Source organism: Dasypus novemcinctus, chromosome 26 (assembly GCF_030445035.2).
Source record: "Dasypus novemcinctus isolate mDasNov1 chromosome 26, mDasNov1.1.hap2, whole genome shotgun sequence".
Lineage (NCBI taxonomy): Eukaryota > Metazoa > Chordata > Mammalia > Cingulata > Dasypodidae > Dasypus > Dasypus novemcinctus.
The window spans coordinates 29,721,319-29,742,969 of NC_080698.1; the positions used below are offsets into that span (position 1 = coordinate 29,721,319).

The 21,651-nt window shown below is 37.9% G+C and overlaps 1 protein-coding gene across 3 annotated transcripts in view; it reads left to right on the forward strand.

Moving 5' to 3' along the window:
- Window positions 1-21,651, forward strand: part of TAFA1 (TAFA chemokine like family member 1) — a 631,521-nt gene that overhangs the window by 260,359 nt on the left and 349,511 nt on the right. The window lies entirely within an intron of this gene.

Consider the following 21,651-nt stretch of genomic DNA (forward strand, 5'->3'; position numbering starts at 1 on the left):
ATGGAGAGATAACATGTAAAGTATTACAAACCTGAAACTAAAAACTAATAATGGCAACTCTAAATCCTTATGCATTAAGTAATACATTAGTTAATATTAAGTGCTGTACTTTTATCCTGTACTAAATATATGCCTAATAATTGTAATGTTATCTTTTCTATTTTAGATCAAGTGCAAAAGTATATTAGACATGTTAAATTCCTGGTAAAATCATTTTCTAAAACAGTTAATAACATGTCTATAAAATAAGGTGGCAGTCTCAGCCAGTCTCAGTTAGCAAAAGTGAAGCTTGCTTGCTGATAGTGAGTCACCTATTGAACAAGTCAAAATTGCTAGAAATTGTACAATGAAAACCAAGGTGTAAAAATCTTTATTCTGTAGTTCTGATCACTCCCACAAGTGAAAACTAAAAATATTTCCAAATTAGTGTTCTAATCCTGAGTGAAGCCAGTTGCCCAAGGAGTGCCAGTTCACCAAGAGCATCTGACAAAGCGAATGAGTGTCAATCATTGAACAGCTTAGAATGTGTCTTCAGACAAAGCTAAGTGTCTGTTGCAATTTCTCTCTAAAGATAGATAACTTAAAAAAGAATATATATGCTGTTCCCACCAGCTTTTAAAGAATGCCATCTTTATAGGCACCTAACCTTGTCTACCTCTGTAATCCAATGTGTCCTCTTTTAAAAACAGGTATTCCAAAATTTTAATTAAGTTTGTTTCTTTCAGAGTAAACATCTTATTAACCATATGAAAACTTCATCCAACTTCGTACAAAATGCCAGATCCATCTTCCTCCAGTTAAAATAAATTAAAGAGTTTTACACCTTATTAAGCAATAACTACAGCCCATAGCCAGCAAAAAGCAGTTACAGAAAAGAGATCGTCTCCCTTCAACTCCCCTTTTAAATTAAAAGTGTAAACTCATTAAGAGTAAAATAAAAGTAATAGATGAATCTAAAACCTGACTAAAAATCCACGTGAGTGCCAGTGGCAGCAGAATAACTGCGAGAGGCCCCTGCCCAAGATTCTGCTGTCCAGAATAAAAAGTTCTAAACTTCTAAAAACAGTCCTAGATGCTGTACTAAAGACTGATAAATAATCAATCAAAACAACAAACAGCCATCCACCTCATAGCTCCAACAATAATTATGCCAAAGCTTAGCAAGTTAATCTTTGGCAAAAAGAGGGGAATGATGTGGGCTATGGGTGGAAGGCTCTTTGTCTCTTCAGAGATAACTAAGTTGTTTGACTTGTAAGTGTGAAACGGTAAGAGGCTGCAGTACTGCTCTTAAGAACCAGCAGGCTCCAGTCCCAGGAAATGTTTAACAAAGCAAAAGCTATAAACTTTAAGTATTTAAAAGAAATGCAAAAACCAAAGCTTATCTAAAATGTCTAGAGTCCTTGCTAAAAGCTTACCTAAGATGTGAAAAAAATATATGCTAATTAAAGCCTATTGAAAACTGAAACAAAGGGACCATTTGGCCTTTCCTCTCTGTATAAAAGACGTTTGAAAATCTCGTTCGGGGCTCAGGATTCAAACTGAAAGCTCCCGAGTCCGGCCGGCCGTCAATAAACCATTTTTTCCTTCTCAAAATCATTCCTGAGTCCTAGCCTCTCTATACTCAAATAATTAAACTTCTCTTAAATTCCACAACAGACTATGCTGCAGAAATGAATTTCAAGAGCACATCAGGTGAGTTAGGCCAGTAATTTTTTCAGGCAGAGATGAATGAGAAATGGGAGAAAATAACATACCATGGGTCCCAGGTAGAGAAGAAGAGGCTGAAAAGTGATAAACTGGGCTAATTTACAGGCTACAAGTTCCCATTACAGATTATAAATGCCCAGGTTTTACTTGCATGGCCATCATGGCAGGGGAAAAACGATGAGGATGTAGAGGCAGGAATGGAGGTCCACAGGCGAGAGAGAATGCGAGCTCAGTCTGTGGCCTGCTTTTTGAACCATAAATTATTACACACCTTTGCTAATGGCATAGGAGGAGTTCCAGCTATTTGCTGTTTTGATTGATTACCCCCCCATCAGTCCCCCATGGGGGCCCAATGATAAAGTCCTTGGGACTTCTCCTGGCTCCCCCTGGCTTCTGGAAGAAGTCCTGTGTGAATGGCAGAATCTTGGAGGGTCTTCCAGCAGCCATCTTGGGGGTTATTGATGTCCACGTGGACTTCTTGCCAGGTTCCAGATCCATCTATTGATTCCCTATATTACCAGCCAGCTTCAGAAGCACCACATTCACATTTGTGTCACATTTTACTCCACACACAGAAGCACCACGTTCACATTTGTGTCACTTTTACTCCACGCACAGTGACCCTGCTACAAGTAAACAGCGACCTTTCTGCAACATAGGCATTGTATGTCCTGGAGTCTGAGCGGCAAGTCTAAGTCACTCTTCTTTTTGGAAAAGAACAAGGTGCTCAAGGAAATAAGGAGAGAAAAATTCCGGCTTACATCCTTTCCTTTAGTGCTCAACATGTCTTCTCTAGCTGCTGCACATTTTTACAAAGACCTTCTTTCAAAGAACTCATGGACATTCCCTATGTGTTCTGGCAGGAATAAAAAAAGCTGATGTGCCTCCATCTTATAAATCTAGATAAATCTAGGCAGTGTTGCAGAGAGACAGAAAGCAGCTTAGCCATGGACATAGAATTGTAGAAAGTATTAAATAATTCTGAGTTTTAGACATACTTACTTCTTCCAAAGATAGTTTGAGGTTGTAAAATAGGCTCTGGTGTGGATAGTTTCTTGTTTTTCTTTCACTGATAGAAAAAAAAAAAATTCACAGGCTTGCCTATTTAAAACTAGAGTATGATTTTATTTCTTTTTTTCTTTTTAGAGACAATTTTTTTTTATCTTCACAGTTAGGTAGGACAGTTATCTGAGGTGTAAGGGAAAAGTTGGGGTTGCTAAATAATTTTGTTGTGGAAGCAGAGAGATTCATTGATCGTGTGTTGAAGGCCAAGACTCAGGAATATTCCTGAGAAAGAAAAAAGATTTATTATGACCGGCCAAGCTCGGAGACTCTTGTCCAAAAACCCACTCAGGTTTTTGGACAAGGGTCCCTGAGCCCCACACCCGTCTAGTAGGTTGCTTTTATACAGAAAGCCTGGGGGGGTGGAGTTAGGAAGCATTTGGCGTGAAAAGTTAGGTTTTGGTTTCAGTATTCAGAGCTTGGCTTTCTGGAAACTAGGCAGACTAGAGTGAGTGGCATGGTTACAAGAGGTGGGGCTGCAGTTCTTACTGTTTGCATGCACACATGGCTTATGCTGTAATTTTATCAAGTTTACACACACAGCCCAGGTTATTCATGAAGAAACACACAGCCCCCACATACAGCTCATATCAAAATCTCTATTTGTCATAAATTTGCCAATTAGAGTATTATTTTCTATAAAAATGTGTGCTACTTGGTCTTTTTGGAAAGAGAAAAATAAATGAGATCTGTGTATGTTATTTACAGAGAATGAAACTCAAAACAAAAGTCCTAATCTCCAAATAAAGTGCTTTTCACTCCCCATGGTGGTTTGGGTGTTTTGTTGAATCTTAATTTCCTATGAGCTGATGATTATACTTCCCTATGACTCTTTTTAGGAGAATGTTCCTTTCCTCCTCTTTGGGAGACAACAGATATGTGACTAGCTGAATGGGCAGAGGAGAGGGTGTGGCAGGCACTGGCAGCACACCTACCTTGATGCTTGATGTAAAGGTTTTATTTTTCATCCCCAGAAAAACAACAACAACAAAAGTCCATTTAATTTTGGTGTCAAAGCCAAAAACAGGACCCAGAAGAAGCATGGGTTATGAGAAAGACAAAGAGAAACCTGGGACCAGAAAACTGCAACTTTGCAAATTATCTGAATGGTGCCACATAAAAATTTGGATCCAGAGATTTTGTTTTGTCCTTTGTCATGTGAATTTTGTATTTCACCCACTATTCTGGGCTTTGGCCTGACCAACTCTTCACCCTGCCTGAGGCTGCAGTAATCCTACCTAAAATCAGGTCAGTAGATGGGCCAGCTGAGGCTACATATCATGGAAGCAAATAGAAACTGGTAAAGTCTTCCTTTGCCATGAGTGAACTTAAGGGAATCTCTTATTAAGGTTTAGTCCCTGCTCCTGTGCTGCTTGTGGCATTATCCTAAGTCCTATAAGTCAATGAATAGATAAGACTGATGTCTAAGGAAACCCCTCCCTTTTTCAAATACCTTGAGTGCTTCAAAGGTAGTCTCTGATACTTTAAAAATCTCTCTCTGTTTAAATATTCTTCTGAGAGCCTCCTTTGATTATTATTTTAGATAGTAAATCCTTCATTTCTTAAATGTTAAAGAAAAGTGAATTGTAAAGCAACTATTCTAAATGGTTACAAGTTCTAAATTAATGGAGACTAGGTTAATGAGGTTTTACTGTAAATTAAGAATGGTACAATTCTAGCACTGGTGTCTAATAAATTTTTTACTTTACTAATTAGGTGTTATTTAATTATTGTGAGAAACTTTCACTGTATTTAATCACTGTATTAAAAACTATGTTGAGAGTTTAAGTGATTCGCCTAGACTCACAAATTCAGTTACGGAAGTGAAAATGTCGTTTGTTTTTTCCTACTTATGTGTTATTGGTGAGAACTAAGTGCAGGTATATATTGTTATATACACTGTAATTCTGATGTAGACAACCTAAAATATCACGCACTGTTATGTGTTTTACATAACACTTAGCATATGGTGGCTCTTAAGTAACGATGTGAGATGTGTGTGCATGTTCATTGGAAGCAGCTTGTGATGAAAGAAAGTACATTTTCTGTCTCCTATTGTTGTGGAATTTAAGAGAAGTTCAATTAATTGAGTATAGAGAGGCCAGGACTCAGGAATGATTTTGAGAAGGAAAAAAATGGTTTATTGACGGCCGGCCGGACTCGGGAGCTTTCAGTTTGAATCCCGAGCCCGGAACAAGATTTTCAAACGTCTTTTATACAGAGAGGAAAGGCCAAATCGTCCCTTTGTTTCAGTTCTCAATAGGCTTCAATTAGCATATATCTCTTCCACATCTTAGGTAAGCTTTTAGCAAGGACTCCAGACATTTTAGATAAGCCTTGGTTTTTGCATTTCCCCTAAATACTTAAAGTTTATAGCCCTTGCTTTGTTAAACATTTCCTGGGACTGGAGCCTGCTGGTCCCTAAGAGCAGGACTGCAGCCTCTTACCGTTTCACACCCACAAGTCAAACAACTTAGTTATTTCTGAAGAGACACAAGTCAAACAGCTTAGTTATTTCTGAAGAGACAAAGAGCCTTCCCTTCCACCCATAGCCCACATCATTCCCCCCTTTCTGCCAAAGATTAACTTGCTAAGCTTTGGCATAATTATTGTTGGAGCTATGAGGTGGATGGCTGTTTGTTGTTTTGATTGATTATTTATCAGTCTTTAGTACAGCATCAGGACTGTTTTTAGAAGTTTAGAGCTTTTCATTCTGGACAGCAGAATCTTGGGCAGGGGCCTCCCGCAGTTATTCTGCTGCCACTGGCACTCACGTGGATTTCCAGTCAGGTTCCAGATCCATCTATTACTTTTATTTTACTCTTAAAGAGTTTACACCTTTAATTTAAAAGGGGTGCTGAAGGGAGACGATCTCTTTTCTGTAACTGCTTCCTGCTGGCCATGGGCTGTAGTCATTGCCTAATAAGGTGTAAAAACTCTTTAATTTATTCTAACTGGAGGAAGATGGATCTGGCATTCTGTACGAAGTTGGATGAAGTTTTCATATGGTTAATAAGATGTTCACTCTGAAAGAAACAAACTTAATTAAAAATTTGGAATACCCGTTTTTAAAAGAGGACACATTGGATTACAGAGATAGACAAGATTAGATGCCTATAAAGATGGCATTCCTTAAAAGCTGGTGGGAACAGCATATATATTCTTTTTTAAGTTATCCATCTTTAGAGAGAAATTGCAACAGACACTTAGCTTTGTCTGAAGACACATTCCAAGCTGTTCAATGATTGACACTCATTCACTCTGTCAGATGCTCCTGGTGAACTGGCACTCCTTGGGCAACTGGCTTCACTCAGGATTAGAACACTAATTTGGAAATACTCTTAGTTTTCACCTGTGGGAGTGATCAGAACTACAGAATAAAGATTTTTACACCTTGGTTTTCATTGTACAATTTCTAGCAATTTTGACTTGTTCAATAGGTGACTCACCATCAGCAAGCAAGCCTCACTTTTGCTAACTTGAGACTGGCTGAGACTGCCACCTTATTCTATAGACATGTTATTAACTGTTTAGAAAATGATTTTACCAGGAATTTAACATGTCTAATATACTTCTGCACTTGATCCAAAATAGAAAAGATAACATTACAATTATTAGGCATATATTTAGTACAGGATAAAAGTACAGCACTTAATATTAACTAATGTATTACTTAATGCATAAGGATTCAGAGTTGCCATTATTAGTTTTGAGTTTCAGGTTCGTAATACTTTACATGTTATCTCTCCATGAGAGCAGGCCATAATGCCAATTGTGTTTAAGTTTTACTTACAGTCTCCTGGTATCATGGCTCCACTTAGCATGTTCTTCAACGCAGTGAGCAAGTTGCAGCATCCTTCCAGTATTCCAGAGATTTTCCAGTATTCTACTAGCCTGGTGCATAGTGCTCTCTGGCACCATGGAACAGTGCCAGTCTGGAGGCGATATCCATTGTACACTTGGCTGTACCGAGTCATTATTGGCTGCAGGAGCTTGAAACTGCAATATAGTTTCCATCGACTTCAGGAGCAGAACCAGAGACTGATATAGCACATATTTTTAATTGAGGGGTCCAGTGACCAGCCTAGCCAATAACTCACATGGAGAGGCCACCTGTAATGTATACAAGGCCTGGTTCGAATGCACAAGAGTTTGACAATGTTAAAGTTTATTCCTTGTTTTATATATATTTTAAACAACTTAACGCAATACATATATCAAATGACTATTTACTTACACAATTTTACTATGAAGATAACAGTAGGTGCTTTACTTTAGTAATAGAGGAAAAATATTATTTTTCATTGTTAGAATGAAAACAATTTTTCCAATAGAATCAAGACAACTTTTTATTACCATTTACTTAAATGTGTATTTTGCAGTGGCCTTCAGACAGGTTTATTATCATGAAGTTATTTCTGCTACCAATACCAATCTAAGTTTCTTTAGTTAACAATGACTTCTACAACTAGAACTATTTAAACATTTTCAGTTTGGAAGATGTTTTACAAACTCTTTATAATTGACTATAACCGCATTGACTAGACACCTCATGTTTAAATAAACTTACTAAATTACAATTACCAATGAAAGAAATTTACTCTCTATTTAAGAGAGCATATCTACAATCTTTTCCCTTTAGCCTAATTTCACCAATGTGAACTTACAATTTTCATTACTGTAAAGATTTTGTACATATAATGTTAATTTAGTTTATAAATTAACTATGGGAGATTACACTCAAGTTAAATAAAATTGAAACCATAATAGTTTATGCAAGGAATGTTCTCTTTTTCCCTTACAGGAAGCTAAAAACTTCTTTTCTTTAAGTTATCAAAATTATTAATTTAAAAGCATAACTGACTACCAGGTTTTAAAACACATGCATACTGACTTCCAGGTTTCAAAACACATTACACAATTACTTAATTTTTTAAAAATCATAACCCAGGAAAGATCTCTCCATAGTTTTTATGGACTTTCCTTTACTTACTGAAATTTGTTAATAGAGCCACTAATTACCTTATTTTGTTGGAAAGAAATCTTCTGGAAGAAAATAAGGCTCACCAGATTGTGGAGAAGAAAATAATTTATTCTCAGTCTTGCAAGAAGGGGCGCAGAGCCAGATATGGCTGGTGCCCCGAACAAAGAAAAATGACACAATTTATACCCCTAAGCCTAGCATGCAAGCTCTTCCTCTGTTTTCCATAGATTGGATACTTCAGAAGTTACAGCTTATCTGAGATTTAACTTTCCCACGCAAAAGTTTGATTTAACTGCTTCTTCTATCACATTCCAACCATTTTAGTTTTTACCTGCTCCCCCCTTTTTCAAATAAGGAATAGAATTTAGTGCTGAAATGGCAGCGACTTAGTTAGCTCCTTCTTGGGCATCCTTCCACTGCCCATAGGACTGGCCTAAACTGGTCTCCTCCACTGCTGTGCAACCCGGGAGTGGGAGACTGAGGCAGCAGGCCGCCGGGTTACATCAACATTTTTCTTCTGTGAAAATTAACCTAATCTTTGTTTTGTTTTTTTTTTCCAATTTATGGCTGACAAAGGTTTAAACTGGGAAATTACCAGGCAAACTGATTCTTAATTCCCTAGCCTAGTAGATAGGTTTAATCTGCCACACCTAGTCTTGCCAGGTTTAATCTGCCACACCTAGTCTTGCCTTAAAAGCTCTTGCAAAGAGGAGGCCCTTTCCCAATTGTTTCCATAATCAGATTTCTATGACTTTTTCATCCTGCTTAGTTCAATTTGGGCTTTAAGAATATTTATAAATATAACTGCATATTTAATTTTTAACAATTTGAGCAAATAGGCAGACATGAATAGTTTGACACAACAACATGACTTTAGTTACTTTAAACTTTTCAAAGACTTTTGAAACTCTTCTTAATTTGCACTATGACCATGCAGTTTACCACAAGAATTTTCTTTCTTACTTAATGGATTGTAATAACCAAAATGTTCTCAATGCCTTAGCACCATTTTGTTTTAGAACTTTATATTTTACCTTGAAATTAGCAGAATTTTGGATAAGCAACAAGATTAGTTTTATATATATTTACTGAGGCTATTTGAAGCCTCAGGGAGACAGACTGCTTTCTCTCATGAATTGCCACTCTTAGGAACACTGACCGTCAAGGCAGGAGACTTCTCCCCCTCCACCCCCCTTTTTGATTTTGGAGATAATAAAACTCCAGTGGCCATTTAACCTTATTCTATCAGGCAGCAATTTATTTAGTTTACACTTGAATTCATGAGAGAAAGGGTTACTAATACCAGGAGAGGAGACAGTGATGTCCCAGCTCTTCTCAATTATGAAATAACCATAGGCAAAGGCAAAGGGTGAGGTTAGGCTTGAAGTAACCATAAACAAAGGAAAGGTTAGTGTAGAATTTACACTTAAATAATAGTTTCAGGCTAAATTCACCCAGCTATAATCTCAGTTATTGTCTTTCCACTGTTTTACAATATAAATGCATTTATAAATGATTTTAACTCTTAGTTACAGTTTTTATTAATTTTTTTAAAACCTATTAATTTTATAACACCTTTAAATACCTTTCATTCAACTTATAACATATTAAATGAACTTAACCATTACTTTAATTTTTCCTTTAAAGTGAAAGAATAAATCTCTTGCAGTTAGTTTGAAATAAAAGGCTACTTTTCAGGATTTGATTTCTAGAACATAAAATGTTCTTTTAAAAGAACTCTTCTTCAAACATTGAGGATATGATGAGGTTAAAGCACAAGAAGCTATTGATAAAATATTTTCTTTGTATATTGATCTTACTCAATTTAATCATAAAAATTTCCCTTCCACAAACCTTCTACACTTTCAGTATTCATTCAGGTTCTGTCCCACACTCTACTCTTTCCAATAATCAATCATTTTATCTTAGGACAAAATCATCTTCTGTTGCGTTAACAATAAAAACACACTCCATATATCCCACATACTAAGTTACCAGGCAAACGTCTTGCAACATATAATTGCCATTAATACTAACCAAGTTTGTTAAAATAATGAACTTTTCTTCACTTTAAATACTTAGTAGCATGTAATACCAGAAACAGTTTTTTTGGAAGCAAGTTGGCAGGGGAGATTGGCTGCCGAATAAGTTTGTTATAAAATTGCCTTTTATTATTATTATTATCAATTCAGTTTTGTTAAATAATGACTTTCTGCAATTAGCCACTTAAATACCTTAAACAATGCTTTGTAAAACTTTTATATTTATACCCTTAACACAAATTTTACCTTCACAGAACATTCTCTTACTTAAGGTTACTACAATACCTTCTAAGAACCTGAGCAGAATGCAAACGTATTTTGGCTTTGACACCCTAAGGAGGGAACTTTACTGCATTTATTCTGATTCTGCTTTTCACCTCCTTCACTTCCCCCCCTTCCAGGCAGTCGGGCGCACAACAAACAGGAATGCGGCTTATGAATAGAAGGGTGGACTCACTGGAAAGGGGCAAGCCGCTCCCCCCTTTCCAGCTTTCAGCCAAAATGGGCAGACAGAACCTACTCAAATTTGGCAACTCTCCCAGGAACCCAGCCGCCCTGACTGGGACATTCCCAACAGACTTGGGTGCTTGGCGTGGACACAGATGGCCTCCAAGCCCCGGCAAAGGGCCAGACCAGAGACAAGACACCAGAACATGCACAAACATCTAGACTCCTCAGCTTTTGCCCCAGAATCATTTCACTCCCTTGCCAATGGCAAGGGAGGGCTCCAGCTCAGCTGTAATTCTACTTTACATAAGGACACAACTCCGACACTAACATTGAGCTGACACAGACAGAAGCACAAAGGTCACTAATCTGACCCACAAGTTATATATTTATTTCACCATGGCTGCCCCCACAGCCATCACAAACCTCAGAACACTTAACATTTGGTATAAAGCAAATTCATTCACAAATTAGCACCATAACAAAAGATTTCAGCTAGACTTTTCCACTGTTTAAACTTTACACCCAGACCAAGCTCCACCAGAAAAGCCGATCCATTTTCCTGTAACCAAGTTTTGTTTTCCTTAATCTAGACCAATTTCCAGGATATTAGGACTCGAACCTATAAATACCCTTCCTATTAAAATCGAGACTCCACTCCTTTAGTGGATATAAGACCAGTACCAGATTCTAACATGCAGTTAGACAAACCCAAAACACCAGGGCTTTTCCCCGGTTTTCCTCCTTTTCCCAAGCCTAGAGAGAACGGCTTCCCCCCAGCCTTCTGGGGCTACTAGGGTTCTCTCGGGAGGTGATCAGCCTCCCCTTCCTAGCAATTAAAGCTAGGGCCTTCCAGACTCTGCTCACCCGGGGAGTCTTACCTTTTTCCCTGTTCGGAGCTCTTTTTCGTTCCCAGAATCTTTCTCTTCAGACCTTCCATTGCCCCTTGATTTTGTCAGGAAGATTCTGGTGGAGCCCACATCTTTTCTGGATTAAATTTAATCCAGGGGCGCCCAGATTTGGGGTTCACCCGAGTCCTCCCGGCTTCCTCGGGGATTTGGAAGGGGCAGCAAAATGCTACCGTCTCTGGCCTTCATTTATTGTCCCTTCGCGGTCGCCATTAATGTTGTGGAATTTAAGAGAAGTTCAATTAATTGAGTATAGAGAGGCCAGGACTCAGGAATGATTTTGAGAAGGAAAAAAATGGTTTATTGACGGCCGGCCGGACTCGGGAGCTTTCAGTTTGAATCCCGAGCCCGGAACAAGATTTTCAAACGTCTTTTATACAGAGAGGAAAGGCCAAATCGTCCCTTTGTTTCAGTTCTCAATAGGCTTCAATTAGCATATATCTCTTCCACATCTTAGGTAAGCTTTTAGCAAGGACTCCAGACATTTTAGATAAGCCTTGGTTTTTGCATTTCCCCTAAATACTTAAAGTTTATAGCCCTTGCTTTGTTAAACATTTCCTGGGACTGGAGCCTGCTGGTCCCTAAGAGCAGGACTGCAGCCTCTTACCGTTTCACACCCACAAGTCAAACAACTTAGTTATTTCTGAAGAGACACAAGTCAAACAGCTTAGTTATTTCTGAAGAGACAAAGAGCCTTCCCTTCCACCCATAGCCCACATCACTATCTCCCAGGAAGCATTTAAAGTGATACTCATCTCCTGAAACGGAGATGACAAAAGATCAACTTACCTCTGGTGGATTATAGGATTTCCTGATTGTTAGTTAATTTTGCCTGGATTTGGGCTGAAGACAAGACCTCAGGCTGATCATTGGCACTGAATAATATATCCAAACACAGCACAGGCATCAGTGCACACCAGGTTTCACCCTGAAACTTTATATAAAGTAGAGAGCTTTGAAAGTGCTTACCAAAGATTCTGAAATCAATGATAGTCTTTAATTTTTTTATTTTGAAATAATTTTAGATTCATGGAAAATTGCAAAGAAATGTACACGGATGTCCTGTGCACTCTTTCCCCAGATTCCCCCAGTGTTAACTTCTTGATAACTACAGTATAATATCAAACCCAGGAGGCTGACATTGGGACAAGCCCTAGGGCTTATTCAAATTTTACCAGGTACATATGCACTTGTGTGTATGTGTGTAGATTCTGCAGTTTTGGCACATGGAGCTTTGTGTAACCACCACTACAATGTAGATACTTAATTGTACTGTCATCATAAGGCTCCCTTATGCTACACCTTTATAGCCGCGCCCACCCTTCCTACATCCCTAACTCCTGACAACCATTAATCTGTTCTCTATAATTACATTATTTCGAAAATGTTGTGTAAATGGAGGTATATAGCGTATAACCTTTTGAGATTGGCTTTTTTTCATTCAGCATAATTTCCTTGAGGTTCATCCAAGTTGTTGGATATATCAATAGGTCATTCCTTCAATTGCTGAGTAATATTCTATACTGTGGATATACCACAGTTTGTTCAACTGTTCATCCAGCAAAGGACATTGAGGGTATTTTTGGTTATTGGTGATTATGAATAAAGGTGCTATGAACATTCTAAGGAAATAATTTATCATTTTCCTGGGAAAAATACCCAAGTGTGCAATTTCTGTCATATTGTCAGTCCATTTTTCATTTTATAAGGCACTGCCAAACTCTTTTCCAGAATGGCAACACCATTTCACATTCCCACAAGTAATGTATGAGTGATCTAGTTTCTCTGATCCTTGCCAGCATTGGTGTCATAACTTCTATTGTTGTTGTTGTTTTAGCCTTTCTGATAGGTGTTTAATGATATCTCATTTAATTTGAATTTCCTAATGGCTAATAAAGTTGAACATTTTTTCATGTGTTTGTCTCTTAAATGAAATGTCTGTTCATGTCTTTTGCCCAATTTCTAATAAGATTACTTATTTTTGTTTTTGTTTTTTTGATCTTTCAATAGAATACCAAAATTTTATTCAATGAAATATAATAACCATTATTGATTTCAAAATTTTTCTTCATTAGCTAAATTATTTTTTCTTTATTAAAGAAGTTATAGGTTTACAGAACAATCATGCATCAAGTTCAGAATTCTCATATAACACCCTATTATTAGCACCTTGCTTTGGTGTGAAACATTTGTTGCAATTGATGATCGCACATTTTTATAATTTTTATAATTGTGCTATTAACTATAGTCCATGGTTCACCATAGGGTTCACTGTGGTGTAATGTAATTCTATGGATTTTGCTTTTTAATTTTTATTCTGTTACCATACATACAGTCAAACATTTCCCCTTTTAATCACATTCAGATATATATTTCTGTGCTGTTAATTACATTCACAATATTGTGCTACCATTACTACCATTCCAAACAGGAGCCCTGTAATTTTAACCCTTAGTTTCCCATCCGCTACCCCATCCCATCCACAGGTAACCTATATACTAGATTCTGACTCTATGAGTTTGCTTATTCTAATTATTATATATTTCATGTCAGTGAGATCATACAATATTATTCTTTTGTGTCTGGCTTATTTCACTCAACATGATGTCTTAAAGGTTCACCCATGTTGTTGCATATATCAGGACTTCATTCGTTTTTATCGGTTAATAATATTCCATGGTATGTATATACCATATTTTATTTATCCATTAATTGGTTGATGGACACTTGGCTTGCTTCTATCCAATGGCAATTGTGAATAATGCCAAAGGATGAACATCAGTGTGCAAATATCTGTTCAGGTCCTGCTTTCAATAATTTGGGGTATATACTGAGTGGTGGGATTGCCAGGTCATATGGTGGCTGTATAGTGCTCTATAGTGATTCTCAGGAACCACTAAACTGTTTCCACAGTAACTGCTCCATTTTACATTACCACCAGCAATGAATGAATGTTGTTGTTTCTCTACATCCTCTCAACATCTATTATTTTCTGCTTCTTTTTAAATAGCAGTCATTCTGTTGGGTTTGAAATGGTATCTTGTGGTATTGATTTGCATTTCCCTGATGGCTATGATGTTGAACATTTTGTCATGTGCTTTCTAGCCATTTGTATATATACTTTGGAGAGATGTCTATTCAAATATTTTGCCCGTTTTTAAATTGGATTGTTTTCTTTTTTTGTTAAGTAGAAGGATTTCATTGTATATTCTGAATATTAAACCTTTATCAGATATGTGGTTTTCAAATATTTTCTCCTGTTGTGTCGGTTGTTGTTTTACTTTCATGATAAAATTCTTTGAAGCACAAAAGTTTTTAAAATTTAGATGAGACCACATTTATCTATTTTTCTCTCATGTTGTTTGTGTTTTGGATGTAAAGTCTAAGAAACCATTGCCTAACACAAGGCCCTGAAGATACTTCCCTACATTTTCTTCCAGGAGTTTGGTAGTTCTAGATCTTTTATTTAAGTCCTGGATCCATTGTGAGTTGATTTCTGTAAAAGGTATGAGGAAGGGGTGTTCCTTCTTTTTTTTTTTTTTTGCAAATGGAGATCCAGTTTTCCCAGCACCATTTTTTGAGGCGAGAATTCTTTCCCAATTGAATGGTCTTTGACCCCTTGCCAAAAAGCATTTGGCCATATATGCAAGGATTGATTTCTGAGCTCTCAATTTTATTCCATTGTCTATATTTTCTGCCCCTTATGCTAGACCTATGCTGTTTTGATTACATGGCTTTGAAATTAGTTTTAAAATAAAAAAGTGTGAGTTCTAAAACGTCATTCTTTTTTTCAAGATAACTTTATTGATTCAAGATTCCTTACCCTTCCATATAAATTTTACAGTTGACTTTTACATTTCTGCAAAGAAGGTTGTTGGAATTTTTATTGAGATTGCATTGAGTAATTGCTTTGGGTAGGATTGACATCTTAACAATATTTAGTTTTCCAATCCATGAACATGGAATGTCCTTCCATTTACTTAGGACTTCTTTGAATTTTCTTTTAGCAGTGTTTTGTAGTTTTCTGTGTACAAGTCCTTTACTTCCTTAGTTAGATTTATTCACAGATCTTTGATTCTTTTAGTTGCTATTGTCAATGGAATTTTTTTCTTGATTTCTTCTTCTGATTATTATTTGCTTGTATATGTAAACACTGCAGATTTAGGTGTGTTGATCTTGTACCCCATCACTTTGCTGAATTAATTTATTAGTGCTAGGAGCTTTGTTGAGGACTTTTCAGAATTTCTGTATATAGGATCATATCATCTGCAAACAATGGCATCCTTGTTTTGTTTCTGATCTTAGAGGGGTAGCTTTCAGTCTTTCACCATTGAATATGATGCTAGCTGTGGGCTTTTCATACATGACCTTTATCATGTTATAGAAGTTTTCTTGTATTCCTAGTGTTCTAAGTGTTTTTATAAAATAGGGCTGCTGGGTTTTATCAAATGACTTTTCTGCATCAGTTGAAATTATCAAGTGTTTTTCACTTCATTCTTTTCATGTATAACATTAATCGATTTTCTTATGTTAAACCATCCTTGCATAGGAGGCATAAATTTCACTTGATCATGAAGTATAATTCTTTTAATATGATGTTGGATTTGTTTCCTAGTATTTTTTTGAGGATTTTACATCTATATTCATAAGAGATATTCGTCTATAATTTTCTTTAATTGTAGTATATTTATCTGACTTTGTTATTAGGGTGATGTTGGCCTCCTGAGTAAATTAGTGCGTATGCTTTCCTCTTCAATTTTTTGGAACAGTTTGAACAGAATTAGAGTGAAGTCTTCCTGGAATGTTTCATTGAATTCCCCTGTGAAACCATCTGTTCTTGGGATTTCTTTGCTTGGAGATTTTTTTTTTAAGATTTATTTTTATTTTTATTTATCCCTCCCTCCACATAGAGCTTGCTTGCTGTCTGCTCCCTGTGTCCATTCACTGCACATTCTTCTGCTTGTCTGCTTGTCTCCCTTTGTTGCATCATCTTGCCTCACCAGCTCTCCATGGCACGGACCATCAGCTCTCCACGGATGTGGGTCACCAGCTCTCCATGGTCACGGGCCAGCTTGCTTCACAAGGAGGCCCTGAGTAGTGAATCGATTGAGCCACAGCTGCTTCCCTGCTGGGAGATTTTTGATTACTGATTCAATCTCTTTACTAGAAATTATGTTGTTGAGATCTTCTATTTCTTCTTGAGTCAATGTAATTAATTTTTGTATTTCTAAGAATTTGCAAAATTTCCTCTAGGTTATCTAATTTGTTGGTGTACATTTGTTCACAATATTCTTTTATTATCTTTTAATTCAGCAGGGTCAGTAGTAATATACCCTTTTCATTTCTGATTTTAGTTATTTGTATTCTCTCTTCTTTGTCAGTCTAACTAAAGATTTGTCAATTTTATTGATCTTTTTAAAAACCACAAATTTTGTTTTTGTTGATTTTATTGTCTGTTTCATTTATCTCTGCTTTCATCTCTGTGTTTTCATTCCTTCTGCTCACTTTTGGTTTAGTTTGTTCTTCTCTTTCCAATTCTTTCAATTTTGAGGATAGGTCTCTGATTTGAAGCCTTTCTGCATTTTTAATACAAGTGTTAGAGCTATAAATGTCCCTCTTAGCACTTCTTTCATTTCATCCCATAATTTTAGCATATTTTTTTTGAGAATTTTTTTTTATTGACTTTGTAATAATATTACATTAAAAATATATATATATATGTGAGGTCCCATTCAACCCCACCCCCCCACCCCCCTCTCCCCCCCCAACAACACTCGTTCCCATCATCATGACACATCCATTGGATTTGGTAAGTACATCTTTGGGCACCTCTGCACCTCATAGACAATGGTCCACATCATGGCCCATACTCTCCTCCATTCCATCCAGTGGGCCCTGTGAGGATTTACAATGTCCGGTGATTACCTCTGAGGCACCATCCAGGGCAGCTCCATGTCCCAAAGACGCCTCCACCTCTCATCTCTTCCTGCCTTTCCCCATACCCATCGTCCACCATGTCCACTTTTCCCAATCCAATGCCACCTCTTCTATGTGGACATTGGATTGGTTGTGTCCATTGCACCTCTATGTCAAGAGGAGGCTCAGATTCCACATGGATGCTGGATGCAATCCTCCCCTTTTCAGTTGTAATCACTCTAGGCTCCATGGTGTGGTGATTGTCCTTCTTCAACTCCATCTTAGCTGAGTGTGGTAAGTCCAATAAATCAGATTGTAGGTGCTGGAGTCTGTTGAGGCTCAGGACCTGGCTATCACATTGTCAGTCCAGAGATTCAAATCCCCTAAATATATCTTAAACCCCAACATTAACTGCACCTCCAGCACATTAGCATGAAAGTCTTATGAAGGGAGATCCCATCTGAGTCCAGATTCATCACACATAAACACCATTTCCAAAGAGGGGCCATCTGCCCTGGTAGTTAACCCCATCGGCCATGACCATAACTCTCATGGGTCTCTTTAGCCTTCAAAGGAACCAATATCTGGGGGTTGCATCTGCTTTATCTGTCTCTCTGACTCTGCTCAGTTGTGCATGAGGGCAATCCTTCTGCCAGCCTCCAGACTCTTTTTTAGAAACTCGTAGCCATATAAACTCATTTCTCCTTTCCATTTCCCCCTTACTTTAGGTCAAACAGCATTTTAAAGTCATGTTATTTTATGTAGACATGGATATTCTGCTGATCCACATTGAACCTTCCGTATAAGGTCCTTTTCCAGTTGCATCATCAGTTGGTAGTTGATAGTGGTCCCTCGTTGCCAGGGAGGCTCATCCCCGGGTGTCATGTCCCACGCTGGGGGGAAGGCATTGCATTTACATGCTGAGTTTGGCTTCGAGACTGGCCACATTTGAGTAACATGAAGGCTGACAGGAGGAAATTCCCAGGCACAATGTTGCTCTAGGCCTTGTTCTTATTTTAGGTTTATCAGCTCACAAGCATAGTCATTAGCATCAGGGGCTCACTGTTGAACCCTCACTCCCTCCCTGTCCCCGCCGCTGTACCTGGGAGACTGTCGCTGCTCCCCTAGGGACCACGACAGAGCACCACTGGCCAGGAACCCAGTACCCCCCTGCTGTGGTTTTTAATTGTTGCCACTATGAGTATATCCAATCATTACCATGCACCCTGGACATATGTTCTGTACAGCTCCCTGTCAGCCATATATCACCTGTCATTGGTATCCCATACCAGTATCCCTCCATTGCCATTGTTGAAACACTCTGTGATCCAGAACTCCCCGAAATTTGAAGCCCAATATAATGTCATGGTCCCTTACTAGGGAATGGCATATAGCAATGGGTTTAAAGGATAGATAAAGAACTTGGATAAAGTTAGATAAAGAACTTAGATAAAGAATGTTGATTTGAAAAAATTCCACATCCTATCCTTTTTTTTTTTTTTTTTTTCCCCCCCTAATTATTCAGCATTTCTTCACAGGAGTCCTAGACCACAGCAATGCATATATATAATATACAGCACTCCCACACATCCACCAGAAAACCTTTTCCCTTCCACAGTGATACTCTTACGCCCTATTCATATCATATTTACTTAAGGTGAGGTACAGAGTCTGAGATATTAGCTTTCTAACAAGGTAACATCTGTGCTTACATTATGGTGCATACTTTAGGATACACAGTTCTTTACATTTTTAGTTATCCTATGTTTTACATTATGGTTTACATTATCAGTCTGTCATCTCCTTTATGTTATGGTGTAATATTACATGTTTTATATCCATCCTTGTGTACTCTCAAGAAACTCCTCTCTTACCCCCCATTTACTTTGGTTCCACACATTTAACGTCCATTTTCCCTTCCACCTTGGTGCCCACAGTGACAGCCAACCTCCGTTTCCTGAGGAGCCACTTCCAGAGATAGATGGAATAGTGTTCAGGGCCTAACTTGCTCAACTGCCCCAATGCCCTGGGAGCCACCCTTTCTCTCGAGGGATACAGTTCCCTCTATTTGATGGCATTAGTCCTCCCCAGGATGTGGGTCCACCCCCACTCTCACTACTTGGGATTCCACCCCATGGTGTCACCCACTCTGGCAGAATGAGCATTTAGACATTCCCCAGGAGCCCGTCCTGCATCAGACCCTCCCCTCCGAGCATTCTAAACAGGTAACCCTCTTTATTATATTTTGATATGATTTTCTCGGCATTTTACTCTCCACCACCTCCTGACCCTCTCCTGTGTTCGTATGCTACCCCTCCCTCCCCCCACTTTTGGGCAACGTTACCCATCCGTCCCTCCCCAGCCACCCTCAAACCCGCAAAGCCCCAACCAAAGGCAACCCCTTGCCCCCCTTTTATCTCTTCTTTGTGTTCATACTTACCACCATCTCGTCTTAAATTCCACCCCTGCAGACATCGGCTCATATCCTTCTTCCACCCTCCGATTTCCTGTAAGCCTATCGTTCAGTCTCTTGCTATCTAGGGCAGCTTGTTTATTTCATATCATTGAGGTCATGTAGTATTTGTCCTTCAATGTCTGGGTTGCTTCACTCAGCATAAGGTTCTCAAGATTCATCCATGTTATCACATGTGTTTGTAGTGTGTTTGTTCTTACAGCCGAGTAGTATTCCATTGTGTGTATATACCACATTTTATTGATCCACTCATCTATTGATGGGCATTTGGGTTGATTCCAACTTTTGGCAATAGTGAACAATGCTGCTATGAACATTGGTGTACATATATTAGTTTGTGTCCTTGTTTTCAGTTCTGCTGGGTATATACCCAGCAGTGGTATTGCTGGGTCATATGGCAAATCTATGGCTAGTTTTTTGAGAAACCGCCATACTGTCCTCCAGAATGGTTGGATCCTTCTGCATTCCCACCAGCAGTGGATGAGTGTTCCCCTTCCTTCACATCCTCTCCAGCACTTGTATTCTTCTGTTTTTTTCATAGCTGCCAATCTTATGGGTGTAAGATGGTATCTCATTGTAGTTTTGATTTGCATTTCCCTGATAGCTAGAGATTTGGAACATTTTTTCATGTGCTTTCTTGCCATTTGTATTTCTTCTTCGGAGAAGTGTCTGTTTAAGTCTTTTTCCCATTTTTTAAATGGGTTGTTTATCTTTTTATTTTCAAGATATAGGAGTTCTTTATATATGCAAGTTAAAAGTTTCTTATCAGATATATGATTGCCAAATATTTTCTCCCACTGTGTGGGCTCCCTTTTTACTTTCTTGACAAACTCCTCTGAGGTGCAGAAGGCTTTAATTTTGAGGAAGTCCCATTTATCTATTAGTTCTTTTGCTGCTCGTGCTTTTGGTGAGATATTCATAAATCCATTTCCTATTACAAGGTCCTGTAGATGTTTCCCTACACTGCTTTCTAAGGTTTTTATGGTCTTGGCTCTTATATTTAGGTCTTTGATCCATCTTGAGTTGATCTTTGTATAAGGTGTAAGATGGTAATCCTCTTTCATTCTTCTACATATGGCTATCCAGTTCTCCAGACACCATTTGTTGAATAGGCCACTCTCTCCCAATTGAGAGGGTTTGGTGGCTTTATCGAATATTATGTGGCTGTATATGTGAGGTTCTATATCAGAGCTTTCAATTCGATTCCATTGGTCTATGTGTCTCTCCTTATGCCAATACCATGCTGTTTTCACCACCGTAGCTTTATAGTATGTTTTGAAGTCAGGTAGTGTGATTCCTCCAATTTTGTTTTTCTTTTTCAGTATGTCTTTGGCTATTCGGGGTCTCTTTCCTTTCCAAATAAATTTCATAGTTAGTTTTTCTAGTTCCTTAAAGAAGGCTGCGTTGATTTTTATTGTGATTGCATTGAATGTGTAGATCAGTTTTGGTAGGATAGACATCTTAATAATGTTCAGTCTTCCTATCCATGAACAAGGAATAGTCTTCCATTTATTTAGGTCTTCTTTGATTTCCTTGAACAATCTTGTATAGTTCTCCTTGTATAAGTTCTTTACCTCTTTAGTTAAATTTATTCCTAAGTATTTGATTTTTTTATTTACTATTGTGAATGGTATTTGTTTCTTGATTTCCTCCTGATCTTGCACATTATTGGTGTACAGAAATGCTACTGATTTTTGCGCATTGATCTTATACCCTGCGACTTTACTAAACTCATTTATGAGTTCTAGAATCTTCGTTGTAGATCTCTCAGGGTTTTCTATGTATAGGATCATGTCATCTGCAAATAATGAAATTTTGACTTCTTCCTTTCCAATTTGAATGCCTTTTATTTCTGGTTCTTGCCTCAGTGCTCGAGCAAGTACTTCTAAGACAATGTTAAATAGGAGCGGAGACAGTGGGCATCCTTGTCTTGTTCCTGAGTTTAGAGGGAAGGAGTCTAGGATTTCTCCATTGTAAACAATATTGGCTTTAGGTTTTTCGTATATACTCTTTATCATGTTCAAAAAATTCCCTTGTATTCCAATCTTTTGGAGTGTTTTTATCAAGAAAGGGTGCTGTATTTTGTCAAATGCTTTTTCTGCATCAATAGAT